Source organism: Anguilla rostrata, chromosome 16, assembly GCF_018555375.3.
Source record: "Anguilla rostrata isolate EN2019 chromosome 16, ASM1855537v3, whole genome shotgun sequence".
In the NCBI taxonomy this organism is placed as follows: domain Eukaryota; kingdom Metazoa; phylum Chordata; class Actinopteri; order Anguilliformes; family Anguillidae; genus Anguilla; species Anguilla rostrata.
In genome coordinates this window covers 25,768,154-25,788,379 of record NC_057948.1, presented here as the reverse complement: position 1 = coordinate 25,788,379, position 20,226 = coordinate 25,768,154, and the positions used below count along the sequence as shown (strand labels likewise).

The window sequence follows — 20,226 nt, the reverse complement described above, 5'->3', positions numbered from 1 at the left end:
TAGCTTGTGTAAAACTGCATTGTTTACATTTCCAATGGCACAGAGTGGAATTTGTTAGTTGTTAGCTGCGTGTGGCTAATGAGTGCATGAAAAACCTCTTTCGAAATTCTCGAAATCGGTGGCTGTGTTTCCCAAAGCCAGTGATTTTCCCGATGTTTGAGGCAGGTGGGAGGAGTGGCTTGCTTGCCAGTGGAGCTGATTGGGTGGCGTTTGCTTGATTTGACTCACCTGTGCTTGATCAGCCTTAGGTTTTAAAAAGCCTGACTTTTTTCTTTTCTTTTCCCATTCGGTTGGCAGTGAAGTTGGATGTGAGAGTTTTTGCAGAGGTTTGCTTTGCACTTTACCTGGTAATTTTTGAAAATGGGAGCAACCAAAGAAAATGTTATGTTTAAAACAAGAAAGAAAACTGACTTAAGACAAAAATACATCTGTTAAAGAAAATATTCAGAATAAATTTTATGCTTCTGACCTTTTTTTATTTGGAGAGCTGGCTTCCACCAGTGACCAGGTGTGTGCAAATGTGACCACTTGTTTGCTTTCTACCAATTCACCAAAATCTTGCTGTCCTACAAGCTGTTAAAATTATCATAACTGAAGATTTTTTTTTTTTGATCCAAAAGCCAAATGTGCATGCTCAGTTTGTGACCAACATCATAGCTGAGAAAACGCTAAGCACTTTATTTTTAATGGATTCAGAAACATTAGCATATCTACAAAAGCTCTGATTTGAGCTTGTGAGCCTGGTTTTCACTGCTCTCCTGTCCAGGAAGCTGACATGTGCAGTGAATGAATACATGCTCTGTGATCTTCACCTGACCAGGGTAGAATCCCTCATCAGACCTGAATTCAATTGGCATTCTGGCCTGGTGGATGCACTTCATTACAAGCCTTGACTGTGTCGTCTCCTCCATTTGCCTTATAGAAGAGACATGGCTGTCAACACGAGAATGAATCTTCTCCAGGAAATGTCATTAAATAATTATCTGCGGGAGAGGTGTGATGAAGACCCTGCAGAAAGCATCAGTCGTGGGGCTGTAGAAGGGAGCAGGGCTTTCTACAGGGAGACCGTAGTACTTTCTTGTCCCCTTAAAGCTTGGAATCTTAACATTAAGATATCATGGGCTTGTGGACCACGTGCCTGGTGATGGTCCAAACACATTGTTTTTCATTATTATTCATTGTAATTTTTCTCGTTTTCTTTCTGAAAATGGCCCTGTTCCCTGTGAAAGTGGGATTCTTCATCAGTTGACTTTAATGAGCAATGCCTTTGTTATGTCCCCCCTGCTCACTGTCTATGAGCATTGTGAGCTGCAGGCCCAACCTGGGAATGTTTAATAAAGACAGATCGTGTCCCACGGTAGAATGCCTCATATGCTCATAAGTTCAGTTCAGACACACTTCAGTAACAATGCTGCATCATTATGCTTAAATCAAACACTTTTGGTTTGTCTGAAAAGAAAGCACGGCTCATGTCCTTGTTGACTTTGCTGCTCACAAAATGGGTTTCCTCTTGTGTGCCAGCAACATGGACTCTGGTGTGTTGCTCTATATTTTGTGAGTGGTACATTGAAAGATATCTAGTGGTTTGATGACCCAGTTGTTAGAAATCCTCTCCTTTGTTAGTGTCATTGACATGAGCCATGCAGTTCCCCAAAGGAGACTGATTTATGAAACCATATGGCTGAAATCTCAAAGAGCTTTTTAGATCAAAAGGACCTTCAGGATAATCACTTACATGGGTACTCCAAAAGGCTTCTCCAAAGGGTAAAACCCCTGCACACTGTCCAGGAAGTGAAGATTAATCAGGCAGTTGTCTTGATATCTTGTCAGATTTTACATTCCTAAAGAAGAATGTAACAACATATCAAAGGCACTTCTTCACCTGCATGTTTAGTACTTAGACCATGATGTACATTTTTCCTGACAGGAAAGAAAAATGATCACTAGTTTTCTGCCAGCAGTCAGCAATGGCACAGTCATAATTTGATTCTGAATCTCAGGGCGCTATGATCAAGGGGCAAGCGACTTAGCTGGGTGCCCTACCCTTTACTCATCAAGTGTGTTGTGAATGTAAATCTTGAAAAAAATGAAAGCAATGTAAGAAACTCCAACCAGAATAGAGACACAAGACTCCCACTCCCCAAGCCTGCACTGTAGTGTGTTGTAGCATTCTTCACTCTCATATGAATAGAAAGCACAGTACCATCTGATTTAGTTTTTACTTCTTTTTTTTTTTTTTTTTTTAAAGTTCTAAAATCCCCATCACTCAGGAATGGCGGCTGCCCCTAGCCCTAGAGTGTTTCCCTGGGCACTGACTAATCACAATCCCATCATGGCCAGTAGATGGCGTGGGCACCTCAACTCTGCTGCTGCATGTGGCTAAAGGCAAACATTTTTTCTTCCACTCTTCAGTGTTCCATGATTCCCAGAAATTAAACACTGGAGCTTGGTAAAGCAAAGAAATTGTACATATTGGGATTTGATTACTGACTTAATTACAGAAGCTACTGATGAATATAAACACTCGATACGTTGTGCAAGTGATAAAGCGGAAAGGGACCTCATGTAATACTTTGATATATTTATTTAATTCCTCTATATATTTTGGATTATATTCTCAATGTGTCTAAGCTGAGAGGCAGAACAGCAGTAAACCCTAGCAGATGAGATATAAGGAGAAACTGATGAAAATACAGAGGTGTGTGTGTGTGGTGGGGGTGGAATATAATTCCCAAATAACCCTATCTTCCTGGAGCCTGTTCCACACACCGAAAGGGATGAGCGCTCCTGCAGATGTGGCTCCTGTGCATGTATGCACTGCAGCCTCTGTGGATAAAACTGCTGGCCTTGGAAAATAAAGCCTAACTGATCAGAGGTTCACTGGGCAGCACAGACACTGGTTGAATATGAGGAGCACACAGTGCGGCAGCCATGATGTTTGCGGATTGCTTTGTTGTGATACTACTTTACCTCTCATTTTAAACTGCCATCCCTACTTAAAGCCGGGAGATCCCCTTCGAAAGCACAAGTGGATCTGGTACAACTCTGTCTGAGAAGACTGAGTCATACAGTTTATATTGGTGCGATGATATGATTTGTTGCAGCCGTCTGAAGCTACTGTCTAAGAGCCCCTTCAAGAGGCACTACATTCAAAAGTGAATCCACTTCTGCTCAGAGTAGATACTGAGGCTAATGTGAAATGTATGAATTAAAGTTTTTTTTTTTTGATGGCTAGTGTTGGGGCAGTGGATCTGAAAATGAATACAAAGCATTATTGGAAGGAATCAGTCCACTGTTCGTCCCTGTCTATTTCCCCTATATATATATATATATATATATATATATATCATTTTGGTGAATCCCAATATTAATAGTCCTATCTTCAGACAATGATCACCATGCACTCCAACCAGACCTCTCCATTCATCCTCTCGCCAGCTGGCTGTCCCGTCTCTTTGAGCACCTGGCAGCTGCTCATTGCTCTGGCTCTTTTCTGCCAACCTTCCCCATTCTGCAGATGTCTACAATATACCTCATATGGATATACCTCAATGTTTTTATTTTTAAAAATATGATACGGTGCAATTTGCTTCCCTGGTTTCTTTTCCCATCCTTTGCCAAAACAGCTACACAATTTCACATGAATGATCTATGGATTATTAACTATTATTCTCTCACTCTTCTAAGTGACACTTTATTTAGAGAAATACAGGTTAGGTTTTAGGACTTAGGTCTTATTCTCATTTACAATGCTTGTGTGAGCTGAGCTGTGTATTAGTTCAGTGAGTTGTGATTGGCTGAGGGACAAGAAGTGCCACACCCACCATTCCTAGGTACGTGGAGCAACTACTGTAAATCCTACTAAAATGAGGATAGAATTTAATACAATCACATTTTCTTTTATAAAACGAAACTAGAAGCAGTTAAAGTCCTCCTGGGCCCTTTCAGAAGAATTTTAGCCTCAGACAGACCTTCTCAGAACCTGGCTCAGTCTTTGGTATTTGGTTTTGAGGGGAACTGTGATTGACCAGGTACCAAAGTGCAGTAATTCCTGAGATGGGGAAAATACATTTCAGAGATGGCAAGTGCAAGAAGTGAAGACTCTTGATGTCTACAATATTGAACTTTTAAACTGTTATAAAACAATAACAAATCTACCCTAATGTGAATGTTAAAGTACATGAAATTAATCACTGAAACAAAAAAGGTTATACTGATCTGGGCTTGGTAAAAGTTCTAGAGAGGGTAGAGGAGCTGAGGTACAGTACTACCCTGAGAAGTTCATTGCATCACTGAGCAGACAGCAGACATGACGAGGAAGTGTGGAAAAACTGTCCTCAAATGATGAAAACTGGTCACTTACTCAAATAGAAAATAACCGAAATCTTATCTCTGACAGAAATCATCATTCACACATGACTACATTCACTCCAAAAAAGAGAAATACATAAATATTTTCTTATAATCAGAAGGCAGAAGAAATGTTCCTGTCGGAGCACAGCCGTGTTTATGAATCTCAAAGACTGTCATCTGATGACGGTAATGACATTTTCTGCTAAGATTTGCATTGCTAAGTGGCAGCCTTTCACCAGGAAGTTAAACAGCAGGAGTCTGATCCTCTAGAAGGAGGCCTGACAGGCCTCTTCTCCCAAGGCCTTGTGTGAAGTTCCCTGCCACTCAAAACTGTAAAGGAGAGTTGGGATCAAAGGCCCTGACTGGCCTCATCCCACTTAACCTCTTTGAGAGGACTTCAACCTGAAGCGGGGGGAATCAGCTGAAGGTATAATGCCTTCTCTGCCATACTTCATCCACCCTTATGTACCTGGGAAAATGTTTCCATTCAGTGTTTCCTACGTGAATGCTTTAATGCATTGCTTATTGTTTCTTAAATGGGCTCTTTATTTATGCGTCAAATTAATGCAGCTACTGTATAGCTGCTGTGTGGTAATCTGATTGTAAATTACGCCATAAAAACTAAAGATTGATTAGTTGAATGGCAGTGTTAATTCGCAACTCTGCCAGTGTGCAAAAAGACAGTTCTGAAATTACACTAATGCATGGAGGATTCTTTACAGCAGAGGTGATGTCATTGGTCAAAATTTGCTTGGTAATGTTTCCTAGAAAGTCCAACATTTGGTGGGGGGGGTAAGAGAAAGAAACCCTATGACAGTGAGAACTTAAACTTATGATGAATGCTTCTATAAAATCCAACTTTGATACAGTGAGCTGTTTTCAAGTTTAAGTGCCAATACTGCATATAAAAAGCCAGGGCTTTCAGCTCAACCATTACAAAGTCAATACCAGCTTATGAGTTTAATTGACTCGATAAGCAGTGGACCAGACTTAATTAAACCTCGGGAATAAAGTAATGGAGCACAGGAGCTACTTCAAAATCTCACATTCTGAGAGTACCACTTACTTCCTGCTCCACTTCATGTTTTTTCCCAATGTGACCATCTGCATAAATAAAAAAATAATTAAAGGTTATACTGCTTAAATGCAAGTATACTGCAAAAAAGGGAATCCCTAAAAAGGGGCATAATTTCAAAATGAAGGGGGTGCTACATTAAAAGCATTTCTTATTTGATTTTGGGTCTTATCCTATTTATTTTGTTATCCGCATTCAGAAATGTAAACCAAGTCTGAGGTATACTGTACTCTTAGTGAAGTCAGTAGCACCTATTTCTTCAAAATACAGTGCAGTATTTTAACAGTGACACAATATTTGTTGTTTTGGCTCTGCATTCCTGCACATGGATTTGAAATTAAGCTATGATTATGATGTTAAAATGCAGACTATCAGCTTTAATTTAAGGGTATTTACATCCATATCCATTGATCATGTAGGAATTACAGCCATTTAAATTACATACATTGTCCCCCCATTTTAGAGGTCCACAAGTAATTAGAAAGATCAGCTGCCTTAAAGGTCTTCACACCAGTTCAACATGTTCAGTTGGATCCAGGTCGGGTGATTGACTTGGCCAGTCAAGAACATTCTACTTTTTGGCCCTGAAAAACTCCTTTGTTGCTTTAGCAGTATGTTTTTTGCAGTATATGGTCATTGTCCTACTGCAAGGTGAAGGGCCATACAATGAGTTCTGAGGCATTTGGCTGGATCTGAGCAGATAATGTTTCTGTTCACTTCAGAATGCATCTTGCTGCTGCTGTCAGCAGTCAAGTCTTCAGTGAAGACAAGTGAGCCAGTTCCAGTGGCAGTCATACATGCCCAAGCTATAACACTCCCCCCACCATGTGTCAATGAGGTGGAATGCTTTGAATCATGAGCATCTCATTTCTTTCTTTCTTTCCTTGTTTTCTCTTTAGATGGCGTTCTGTGAACATATAAAACCAAAAAAAAAACATTTGCTATAGCGACTCAGAAGCGGTAACTAAGAGCTGAGCAATACAGTTTTTGGTCACCTAGCATCCAATTCCAGCAATAATACACTCCAAAACCTTTTCAAGGTCAGAGTACTTTTTAAAAAAAATGATGTATGATTTCATTTATTGAAAATAAAAATAAAGCCTTACACCGAACCAAACCTAAAATGGCTATGGTAGCCACTTTGTAAATTAAATTATTGACGTGTTATATTTATCAAGCGTTACATTTATGGTGACCCTCCCCTACATTTGTTTGAGGAGAGAAATTATTTTAAAATCTTTATAAAACTCCTGACTCCTACATCTTTAGGAATAGTTTCTTGTTCGACAAATTGAGAGAGAGTGATTATGGGGATGCTTGGCTATTAGGTGCAGAATTAAACCACTTTGAACTGTGTTTGAACGTGTTAACATTTAAAGGTGCCAGTGCCTATCCATTGTATCCATGGATCCTGACACCTACCCAAAACCTGAATTCACCAGTGATGGAGCTGTACAACAATGCTTCCCTGCCGTGAACAAGATGCGTCTTAGCTCTACCGGCAGTGCACTAACTGCAGTTCTGCTCATTTACGTAACCAGTCACAGTAAATATCCTGCTAAATTGAAAACATACAGTGACACAGAAATTTGCAGCACTGACAGTAATTTGTGGAATGCTTAGTAAATGTGGCCCCAAATGCAAATGCCTCACCTAGAATGAACACTAGACCTCCCGTTAACTTTTGTGTGGATGATCTAATGATGCAACAACATTGAGTTGAACAGCCAATTGTCCAATTAGGGCAGCGATTTCTACCTTCAGCTCACCTGATATGGATGTACATTCCCACAAATTAAAGCCGACAATCTGCAATTTCACCTCATTGTTTCATTTCAAATACAACGTGTGAGTATAGAGCCAAAACGGGGGCGACATAGCTCAGGAGGTAAGAGCGGTTGTCTGTCAGTCGGAGGGTTGCCGGTTCGATCCCCCGCCCTGGGCGTGTCGAAGTGTCCCTGAGCAAGACACCTAACCCATAATTGTTCCCCACAAGCTGATTGGCACCTTGCATGGCAGTCTTTCACCGTTGGTGTGTGAGGGTGTGTGAATGGGTGAATGAGAGGCATCGATTGTAAAGCGCTTTGGATGAAAGAGCTATATATATAAATGCAGTCCAAAACAAAAGATTCACGGTCCAAATACTTAAACTGCATTGTATATTCTGCCTTATTAATTAGAAATAGTGCTTCTTAACACCCTTCAATGCTAAATCCTTACATAGTGAGATGCAATTGGAAGTGCTCACTGATAGCTTATGCACTTCCTGAGCCACATATACCTGTTCCCATGGAACCACTCTGTATATACATGTACTCCTAAGTTTGTGTCTTTGAGGGAAAGTGAGAAACAGTGTGGATGCATGCATGCGTGTGAACTTGTACCAGCGCTCGTCTCTCTGTGAAAACAAAGCTCTCCTGATATCCAGAGTCAAGCTTTGACTGATTTTTCTGTAATTCCTCTTGTCAGCTTGCATCCTCTGAGCCACAACTGAACAGCATGGAGAGCCTTATTGCTTTCCCCTTGTCACCGATCAGCAGTCTGTCCAAACTCTGTCGTGCCGGAATGCCTTTGACTGCTTCAACAGCAAATATCCCCTGATCGTTGACAGAAAAACAGAGAAGGCTCCGAGTCAAACTCCCTTTGCGTGGCATTTTTAATCGATTTGCGCTGCAATAAGTGAGTTCAAAGCAGTTTTTCAAAAAAAAAAAAAGTGTTTCTTTAAGGTAACATGTCAGTAACATTCATTTGGCTTTCAGTACAGAGACTTCAGACTCCTTAGACTCCTTTGAGGTTCGTGTTCAGAGGGAATATACATTATTAAAATGTGAACGTTACTGGTGTAACGGCGTTGGAGGGTGCCAGCGGTGGGTTTATTTACTTTCACTTTATTTTATCTTCACAGGAAACTGACTGCGTAAATGAATCATAATTTGAGCACTCTCACCACCCTAAGATTAAAAAATTGATGTGATACCTTGGCAACAGCTCAAAAACAGATCACAAAGAGAGCCTTAAAAATATTACAACATAGGAATGCTCTGCAAGTTAATCCCAGTGTCATTAGTTAGATATGTAGGGCAATAAAAAAATGATTAAACTTCATACATTTGCTTTTATGTGCTTAGATCTTCAGCTAAGCAGCAAAAGCGAGATGCTTTTCTCTTTTAGACAATGTCCTGAAATCCAGTAATTAGGTTATTCAGCCATATTGTATGTGCAGCTGGCTATGAAAATATTTTCTACCGTTCTGTGTTCTCTACCTCAGCAGTGGATCATTGGTTTCCTATAATAATGTGGGAATCAGTTAATGAATTACATGAGCAATTTAGTTTGTAAGTAATGGAGTGAAGAAAGCTTTACCTTGTTTCAAAAGGTGAGTCTAATGTACTATACAGTCTTGTAATGAATGGTTCACCACATGGATGAAGCCGCTTTTGCCAGTACCTTGGAATCTGTTCTACTCCGGAACAGAGTAAGAGAATTGACCTGGAAGTGTGTCCCACAACCAAAGCCATTGGTCAGCTGCCACATCCTTCAGAACAGCCCTAACATTTTTGGGGAGTTTACCTCATGGACACTGCACAAAACCACAGTAAAAAGAAGTCTGAACTACACTGACTTTTGACCAAAAAAACAACAAAAAAAAAAAAACAATCAAAATGTGGAAGCTTTCCAGAGAATTACAAGTGCTTCTGAATCATGGGGGTGGATGAAAAGAGCTTATAACTGAAATTGAACCACCTGCCAGACTTGAATTTCCCAGCCACACAGACAATAGAATTTAAAAGCTGTTCTACATCGGCCCTGACAGAGCACACAAATCTCCAAGGCTCTTGAGATATCTCACTGACTTCTGCCCCTCAATCACTGTATCAATGGCAGGGCCCCAACCAAGCTTTTAAAGTTTTATTTATTTATTTATTTAAATGACTGCCATGAAGATCATTTTCGCATCAGCATGCCCACACCTCTAGAAACTGTCACCTCTAAAAATTGGTGTGAAAACATGACTCACCAGTTCTGCATCTGCTAGGGAATCTTTCCATTGGCAGCCAGGAGCCAGCTGCTGTCAAACTTTATCATAACAGCTGCATCGCTGAGCATTAATAAGCCAGTTGAATTTACTGCTTTTGCTCTTGTAGAATTTGTGGTCATAGTGTGTGCGTCTGTGCGCGTGCCTGCATGTGTGTTCAGTGTTTGAACTTTTAAACTTGTTTATAATTTTGTATTGTTATTGTAGTTAAAAGGTAATGAATTGCCTTTCTGGCTCCAGTGATTGTCTTATTTAAGCAACAACACAACTTTATGTTTTAGTTTAAAGTAATAAATGTCAATGTCAACAACTGTTACATTGTACCTGCTTATGTAGCATAATTATACAGGTATTAAGGATACTTGCATAAAGGGGGAACCAATTGAGGCATACAGGAAGTGGAAATGTCTTTCAGTTAAAGACCTTCCAACAAATGAGCAGAGGTTATCTCCAGTTGAACACTAACTAAAGGCATTAAACAGAATGTGTGTGTAGAAATTTTTATGGTCAAATAATTTAATACATTTCAACCTCCACAATAAACCAGTTCATTATCCCGAAACGATGGTGTTCGATCTGGACAGACGCTGACCAGACATTTTATCCTGACATGAACTCACCTCCATTAATCACCATTCGGCGCAATGAGCCATCCGGCTGTGCCTGGCCTTGGATGCATCCATTAGTGTAATATGATAAATAACACACAAATTGTACCCAGAGCATGATGGCCCCCTTTAATGTGGCTCACGGTCTCATTTGGAGATATCGCTAATCTTTACGGCGCTCTCTATCTCCATCATGGCATCTCTTATAAACCCTGTCAAGACCTCTCACTTCTGCGCTATTGACATTCCCATTAGGGCAATCACACTGATGAATGCAGCGCGGGATTCCAAAGGGGACGCGTTAATTTTCACATCTTCTGCAGGCCTTGAGACGGCTATAATCTTTGCTCTCTGCCTTTAAATTACTTCTTATTTCTCTGCACAGTAAACTGGGAGCCACAACACATGAATAATTCATTAATAAAATCAGGGCCTTCCACTGGCCATAGAAAGAGATTGATATATACCGTACTGGCTTAGGTGTAGGCTACAAAACAAATAAATCTCTATATCCCATTTAAGTATATTTATAATCTATGTAGCCTGTGTCATTTAAATGGTTATTTTCTACAAAGACAATATATGCAGAAAAGGTACACAAAATTGTGTACATGATATAGGACTCATGAGGATGTTAAGACATCGATGGCTCCATTACAGTAAACCAGTTGATTAATGGCTGAAAGGTCAGCATCATTTCCTCTGTCATTCAAATATATTTTTCATCATTGCCTGTGAAGAACTGCATTATAAGGGTACAATAGTGCGCTTTATGGTAAGCTGGTTTCTGAGTTAAACCATCTTACCAGTTCTGATAAGAATGCTTTATTGGTTGTGTTGGGGCCAAATGGGGTGAAACTGAGACTTTTTTTTTGTTTGTTTTTACATATATAGCCATTTTTCTAGCAACAACAAGACCAATAACTTTGGTAATAACAGGAGACAATGTTTTCCTGTATGTTTAGTGACGTTAATGTTCCCTCACAAGCTAGTTTTCTTCCTTGTTTTCATTATCTTCTTAATTAGCATATGTAGCCAAGATGCATCTCAGTGAGCTTACTCATTTGCCAAATGTCTGATGGCACATGTCTTGTAATTGTATATTTGTATAGGTCAGGGGTATGCAACTCCCAGGTCCTATGGGCATTTGCTGGTATTTGTCTGCAGCTATTTTCTCCAACCATGACTCCAACCTGAATAAATGAGGTAAAATAATTAGGGAAATTAGCTGATGTAGAGCATGCTTGGAGCAAAAACCTGCAGACACTGTGGCCTGCCGGACCTGGCGTTGAGTAGCGCTGGTCTAGATTCAATACAAGGTTAATTGCTTTTAATCTTACTCCTTGTGCACTTTTAGTGCGATTAAAATTTTTTTAAAAGTCATTATCACAAACCCATTTCAGAACCCATATATGTGGGCGATCGAAGCTGACTGATCAGAAGTTACCCAAGCTTAAACCGTACACTCTCAGGTCATGCATTTTGTTACTTCTGCAAGTATTGACTTTACTGTATTAAAAAAAAAAAAAACACAATGGTAATTCCAGACAAAAATACTACAGTGAGTAGTTGACAATGCCAAACAAAAAAAAAGCACCACATCACTTATTGCGGCACTATGTGTGAAAAGTGGCCTGTGTTTGAAAAAAGTCATTACATAAGACATTACAGCAAGAGTACCGTAGTCTCTTATTTGAATTTCCCTGCTTCCCTGCTTGGTCAGCTCTTACTCTCATTTAGAACATAGTTTCATTGAGCTACAGGTAACTTACCACAAATACACATTTATGCAAGTACCTTGTGTGGCTAGATGGATGGATAGACCGATAAATATTGTCGTTTTTGGATCATAGAGAACTACCAGTGACAGTGTGGTGAGTCAGCTGATCAGTCACAGTGCAGAATCCATTCACCCAACTGGAGTAGAGACAACCTGTTATCAGTGTGACCGACACCTCAATTGTAACGGTTCTTCAGTGAGGATCAAAGATTATTCCAAGACCAAGAAAAGGCTTAGAGGCATGTATTTAACTGGGCTTACAGTGTTCCATTCTGAAACAGTTCATAAAGGCGTTAGTATTCACACTCCATCAAATTAACTGGCTCTGACCTGTGATTGTTCTCTCCATAATGGACTTTGAGATGGAGCCTCAACTGTGGAGGTAGGCATTTTATGCTTTGAGACTCTTATGCAGTTATACTTTTCAGAGATTTAAAGGCCCTACTTCAGTCTTTTGTCTCCTCGGTCAACACAAGCATAACGACACACACAATTAATTGCTCACAGTAAGCAACTCTGAAAACCCATTAAAAAATCGGAAAAGTTAATGTTTAAGTGCTGAATAAATGCATTCCATTGAGCAGGTAGTGGTTCTAGGCATAGGCGATATTACCAGTCACCAAGGGCACCATCCGTGTAGGTACGCCCACCCTCCCCAGTCCGCAATCACATCCTATCCCCAACCACAATTGATTGCAGATCTCATTAGGCTTTTGAAGTAGTTGTTAAATTGTGTCCTGTCAATAATGATTTGGCAGCTGGGCTTGTAGCTCTGGAGTTGTAGGTTCAACCCCCAGGAGGGGCAATGCCATTGTATCCTTGAGCAAGGTACTTAAGATCCTTACCTAAATTGCTCCAGTAAAATTTCCAGCTATACGGTTATAACTGGACTGTATGTAAAGAATGCAAGCTGTGTAAGTTGCTCTGGATAAGTGCATGTTACATGCCTAAAATGTAATGTAAATGTATGATCAGCATATTCATGAGTAGTGAATATTTATTCAAGTGCTTGATTGGGTTCTTCTAAATGAGCATACTAACTGTCACGCAGGCTTATTCTTATCAGAACCTTTTTCTGCACTTAGTTTTTCACTTCCCATTTAAAATCACTTTATTGTAATGATGAAAGAACAGAGGTCTGCAGGTCTGCCAATTGTTATTCTGCATGTAGCACTTTTTTTTTTCTTTTTTTGCTGAACAAGGCACTTTGACTGAATTTATTCAGAAAATATTGAGCCCTATAAATGGATGTTAAGTAAAAGCATACATAAAATAAATTTATAGTGTGGTTCTACTGAGTAGATACGATAGAGAAAAATGTGTCTATTTTGTTACTACCACCTTTTTTATTGGGATCTATATCATTTTGCTATTTTCTGTCACGCTGGTGTGAGCCAATCCGCTCTTAGAAGCTGCCCAGCCTTTTAATGCCTTGAGTGAGAAACATGGAGGCAAAGGTACTAAAGGCTACTGAGGTGATAACAGACCTTTCCTCTGAGATTCACATCACGCGGATGGGTGAGAGACAATTTTCATGCAAATTCCAGGCAGACATAAATAGAACAGTGCAACATCAGTGCATCCATTTCCGCCATCAGCAGCTAGCCGCTATCTGTTTTTTTTCCCCATTAAATTTTTACATTGTCACCCCCTGTCTTGGCTGTAATTTCATTCTCATCCCTCTCTGGCTCTGAGCTCTGTTTGAGGCACACCATGCGCATCAGGGTTTTGTTATCCATTCAAAGTGGCCCTTTTTATTTATTTCCGATTCAGTGTTCAAACGGGAACAGATAGCGTCGATAGCAGTCACATTTGGGCTGCCCAACCGCTGATGGTGTGCCAGGCGGTCAGACAACACCATTAATCTCTCTTATCAGCTGCTCAGTAGAACCAATGTCCCCAGTGTTATGCACTTTGCATCGGATCTTTGTCATCCGCAGAGGAAGAATAAGCCACTGCATTAACTTGCTGATTTAGCTCCGAACTGAACACAGCCTTTTTTTGAAAGAAAGGCCATTTTATAATTCTTGCTGTTGCCCACTTTGTGATTATGTTCTCCAAAGTGTTTCTTTGTTTCTTAAACTTATGGCTTGACAATTTTTGTAATTGTGCTTCATGATAAAAAAAAAATAAATAAATAAAAGTTAATTAACTTGTAGAAGACTGCTTATCTATTTTTCACCAAAAGTAACAATTGGATGCCCCAGATAAAATAACGTGCAAAATACAACTTAATTTTTAAAAACTGCAGTGATCTATGTGGATTTGGGTCTTTAGTTTCCTGAAAGTGTTGTGGAAATGTGGATATGGTAATTTGTTCCCCTTACAAATCCAAAATGAATCTACAACCACTTCACTGTTATCACACACCCACCTTTTCTTTATTTCATTGTGTTGCTTGTGCAGAGAAGAGCAATTACTGTAAATGGCTTGTAGCCTAACATGCACCATTATTGGGAGTCCTATTCTGATACAATACCCATATTTATGTGTGTATTTATCAACTGTATATACAGCACTGGCGCAGATTATGGAAACACTGTGCAGAAAGTTTAGTACACTTAACTTTTATCTGTGCCCTTCTGTTCTTTCTCAGAGCCATTTTCACCTGTAAAAATGAAACAATTATAAATTATACTTTTTCACATGGGTCATATGGTGTTTGATAACTTTTTTTTTTTCATTAAATGCATGAAACAATTTTAAATGGGTTTTGTTTAGTCATGTTCCCTTTGTTTTATTGCATTTTGTTAGGGTCTGAAACCATTCAGTGTGACAAATGTGCAAAATGGGGGAAATCAGGAAGGGGTCATATGCTAGTTCTTACAATTCACATGGTAAAAAAAAAGGAAAAAAAAAACACTGCAAGAGAGTTACAATCGTAAGTGCCACAATGAAGGTGCATGCCTCAAGACCTGTGATAAGAGTTTTTATTTTATTATTTTAAAAGAATTAAATAGAACTAGTGCAGTGTAGATCAAAAAGGTGAGTGTTTAGCTGTGTGTGAATCTGCTCTCCTGACTGTTTGAGGAAGGTTTTCCCACCATCAGGAGATGAATGCAGTGGAGAGCTGGGTCAAAAAACAATATCTTTGTAAAACACTCCAAAAACAGTGACAAAATGATAACATCTTGACTATATAAACACTCACTCCACATGTTAGAATGAACAAATGGACAGATATCGAAATGAAGGATTCATTACATGAAAATTAAATTAGTTTTGTTTGAGGTTTGTGGTCCCCAGCAGCGTGCTGCAATGTTTTTATGTTCTAAGGTGACTCCATGTGATTCTGCAGTGCGGTCTAACTGAAGATCCTTGTACCTCAGTAAGGAAATAAACACATTACTTTATACAACATCTTTACAATTGTTAATCTGTTTTTCTTTTCCAGCAGAACAGACATTGAACACCAAAATGAGTCCTCACCAAAAACATAAATATAGTGTTTTAATGCCTGCACTAAATCGGTAAACCCTAGGTGTCTACATGTCTTGAATGCTACTGCAACTTTAACACCAAGGAAGTCAAATATTGCTTCTGAAATAATGGAACAAGGGCTGTAAAGCTGGGGCTAAATACCCATATCAATACTGAATTTCTTTGCTGGGCTTGAATAACTCTATTTCATCTTGCCGGGGATATCATTCCAGGACAGTTTAAAGAGTAAGCTTTATATATGGAGAGCTGGTTAAGACAGAGAGATTAGTTTCTTCTTTTTGTGTTTATTTTATTTTATTTTTTTATATGGGGACAACATATCTGCTATTGTCCTCAGTGGGCTGTTTTTACTGCAAATAATCCCTTCTCTTTAAATGTGACTTTGGGAGGACATAGAGGACACACTTTATAGTAGGCAGTGCACTTGCTATGATTTTATCCTCCCCTTTCCTTTCTCAATCTCCACCCACTTCCATTTCAGCCAATAGGCTGTAGCTTTGTCCTAGAAAGGCAAGCTCTGATTGGCCTCTTTCTCTTTGACATATGCTACACTGAAGGATGAATAGAACAAAGAGAAGATCATTTTCCAAAGTATCTGCAAGAGCATTTAATGTACATACTCACAGGGATTTTTACTTTATTTTATTCTTAGGTTGACAATCCTAATTGTAGGTTTGATGAGCTGCTTTGTCCAGTTACTATTCATGAACATGCCTGTTGTGTCCTCTCTGTGATACTACTGTATTCCTGATGGTAACACTCATGTTTTCCACTTAGTAATGCTCCAGACCTTGGTCTGCCAAGTGCTAATGTAATGATAGCAGGTGGTAAATTTTAGGGCTGATTATGAATAATTGGAGGGTAAAAAAAAGAAAGAAAATTAGAATTCATATGTAAAATAGTTACATTGTCCTGTAAGCTCATATTTTATTAACAAAATATTCATCCCTGCGCTCATTTGCATCTTAGAAGCAGATCCACTGTAGGTAGACCTGCCCCAATGCTGGTCTATTTTTGGTTATAGTGAACTAAAAACGTTGTGTAAATTACCTGAGTGCCACCAGCCAAAAGATAAATATAAAATACAATGTGCAGCTCTTTATTTCACACAAAAACCTATTACTGTTTATTTGGTCATAAGTTTGCAATAGTAAGCTTTAGAACCAGAAAAAAAAAACTAATTTAACAGTATAGCCCTTCAGTACTGTCAAAAGTCCCTTCGCCATCCAGCACAGACATAAAGTAGACAACTTGGAAACAAGGAAAGCAGCCCACAGTGTGCATATGCCAACTTAAAATAAATTGGGGGTCTGCTGTCTGTACAAGAAATACATTTTTGCCTGGGACTCCTGGTGCCTGGGGCAACCTGGTGCCTTGTTTACCAGCCAGTAGTTGGTTAATTCAGCAAGCTCCATCCAAAATTAAAGCCCCATTTGTTTTAGTTATTTGTGCCACACAGGAAATGTAAGGAACAAGCCAAGGACAAAATTACTTTTCAATCCGAATGGATATCTGCTTTTGCCCACTCCATACTGGGGAGCTTAATCTAGTGTGATAGGGCTAGAAAAAAAATCTTGAAACCAAAGAACAGATGCTATGAAATGGGGAGGTCTCTCTAAATTTCAGCAGTTGTCTCTGTTGATGCTTGAAATATTGTGAAGAATCTTGTCTGGAGGTATTACACTGAAGTACGTCTCGTATTGCACAACATATCAATGATCCCTCGCACTGTATGCGATTTGTTTTGTATAAATAATGCAAGGACCGTTTGGGAAAATGGACAAAAGAACGTGGTGTTCCTGCAACAGCTTTCGTTGTTTTGTTTTGAAATCGTATTTTAAAATGGCAGAGGAGGAGCTCCATTCTGGGGGTATGACTCATGTCTTCTTCCAGAGACAAAACTTGATTTGAGAACACATATTAGGATGTCACTGTCAGCAGAAAGATTGGACTTGATGATTAATGATTAAAAATGATTATGATCAGAAAGGACATGGAAATATTTTACAGTGCCATACAGTCTGTCAGTGTTATTAGCTTTGCCATTATACCTGTGGTGTATAATCAAATGGGAAAATTTAATTTGCTTTATATTGCATAAGGCCATTGAAACCGTATCCAACCGGGATACGGAAATATTATATTGAAAAAAGGTCTAGAAGATACAGTTTTGATGAAAGCCATTTTTGTATTAACATGCACGTTTTCCCTCTGCCTCTTAAAATGGGGTTACCTGGAAAATGCATTAAAGAGTAACCCTGTTGTTTTACAATAGCCTGAAATTGATTCTGACATTTATATGCAATGCAGGATTAATTTAATTGAAGTCCATATCATTGCCATCGCAACTCAGTTACCATGTTCCAGTCAGAGCACTGCATGATTCGACACTTAACAGTGCTGCTTGGCCTATCGGGAGCTCGATGGGAAATCCTACCAGCCTATTCACTACCTGGATGCGATTCACATTTTAATTGCTAGTAGTGTTTAGGATGTGGGTTATTCATCACAGAGAAGGAAGGAGCTCCAAGGGCCTCTTGGCCACTGACAGATGGAGGATGGGAGAATGAGAGTGAGAGGCCAGTAATCCCTACATGTTACTATTGCCTCATTGTGATGCATCTGCTTCCATTTCTGCATAGACAAATGAGTCAATAAATCAACAGAGTATAGGGCAAATTAAGTGCATATATGGAGAGCAGGTTCTGCTTCTACATTGTAGGGCTTCAGCCCCATTCTGGCAGACTGCAATGATGAGTCCATCGTGATGTACAGAGTGGAGCATCGGTCGGTACTATACAATTTGCTGGAGCGATATCTTTCCTTCACCTTTACTGACCTTTAAATGTTTGGAAATAGGTCAGGGTGTGACTGAAAACTGGTTCTGTGGAGGAACTTATGCACTGAAATAATATATATTACCCCAGCTGACTTAAACCTACCCTGCCACTATCACTGAATGTGCATTTTTGCACTTATAAGCAGCACCATTAGTAATGCAACACTGTGTGTATTTTTCCTATTTCCTGTGCACTTATTTACAGAGAAGTGACATTTGGCCATTACATTCAGTTCAGATTCAGTTCAGATTATAGATGCCATTAGATGAGACGAGAGGGTTTTTTTTTCCCTCGAAAGAGATGCCAGAATTTCAGAACGTCCTCTGAATTTTTCTGAAAACATTCTCATTTTTCCGCAGTCTGAAAGTGATTAGGGCATTTAGACTATATGCAATGCAGGATGAATTTAATTGAAATCTGTTGCGTCCAATAGTGCAATTTCGCCATCCCTTGCTGATTTAAGTCTTAGGATTCTATTTTGTAGTTTCTTAAATTATTTGAAATAGTTTTTACATTTCTTGACTTGCTTTACACATTTTTACTGTTATCTGCATTTCTTTTTTTATTATGCATGTTTCATTGTGAATGAATTTGAACCTGTGTCCTGAAAAGTACTTTACAAGTTTTTTTTTTCTCTTTTTTTCTTTCTGCCAAATGATGTAGAATGATTTTCATTTTTGGCATCACCAACTTGTTTTATTCTAACCTTTATGTCCCTTTTCCTGTATTGTTTACAATAGAGAATTTATGGAATGCTTATGAACAGAACATATTGGTGGTAGTACCCCAGTAACCAGTCCGCCTTTAAAAAAGAAGGAAAAAAAGAAAGCTATGAAGTTCTACATTGTTCTTCAACACCAAGTCCTATTTTAAACTGCTCTCTTGTTCCTAAAGCTGCTGACACTTCACATTTCTGCTTCATGGGCCTCTGTAAATCTAAGGCTGATAGAAAATTTAAATTAATCATAAAACAGTATAATGTGAAATTATAAAGCTGGTTAATTTATACATTATATACATAGCCATCAGAGAAGATTAATTGCCGTGTTCATTGCTTAATTAAATTTAACACATGAACAAAATTATTTGACTAAGCAGTACTGAAATTTACTGTTATCATGGGCATTTACTTTGTTTGAATGTAGAGCATGAATATTGTAAAGCGCTTTCTAATGTAAAAACTTTCTCTTTTGTGGACTAAAATAAATTTAAGGAAATCCAAGATGTATTGGTGGGCAGGGCAGTCTTACATGACACAAGTAACCCAGGGGAAAATTACAATTAAAAAAAAACTGGGTTGACATTTGGAATAGAAGATGTTTGGAGCAATCAGGTGGGCAAAATATGTTGGCATGTTTACTGCATGTTCATGCCCAGTATTGGACAATGACACAAATAGCTGCATTAAAAGCTAAAATAATCAAAAGAACTGAATACAAAAGACTACATGGATTCTACTAGATTAAATGCATTCTCATTCAACTGCTTCCAAGATGAAATGCAACTGCTCAGTGACTAAGACTTAAGGTCATTTCCTGCTCAGTGACTAAGACCTATGGTCATTTCCTGCTCAGTACTAATGTGTTGGCTGGCCTTTCAAGGACACATCATTGGCCTTTCTATGATTTACCAAATATATATCAAAGAATATATTTAAACCTGTATTTATTTTAACCCTTTTATTAGCACATTCTACCTTAACAAAAGGCTTTTAGCATTTTAGACATCTATCACATTGGTAAAATTAAATTTACTTCAGTAAAAGAGCTTGACATTATTGCCGTTGTTATTCATGACTTCAGTTCACCCCTACTGCACAAAGAGTAATAATGCATCAGTCAGGTTTCAGACTGTGCTGTGAATTATTTGAGTGGGGCGGATATCTTTGCATTGTTCTGAGAGAACCCTGGTCAAGTCCTGTCCAGATTGATCGCTTCCAATTCCCTGCAGTGTCTTCATGCAGAATTTTGCATAATGCATTCATTTCAATGTGCTTCCTTATCTCCTTGTATTTTTATCATACAGTATATCACATTGATGGTTAGGTCTTATTCATTGGCTTGAATCATATCGGGAAATCTGCCAAGTTGCTC

The 20,226-nt window shown here is 38.9% G+C and overlaps 1 long non-coding RNA gene across 1 annotated transcript; it reads left to right on the top strand.

The window, feature by feature from the left end:
• Window positions 1-297: 297 nt before the first annotated feature.
• On the top strand, window positions 298-1,968 carry LOC135242362 (uncharacterized). Its single transcript, XR_010326321.1, has 2 exons — window positions 298-508; window positions 767-1,968. It is a non-coding gene; the product is annotated as an uncharacterized LOC135242362 (long non-coding RNA).
• Window positions 1,969-20,226: the final 18,258 nt, after the last annotated feature.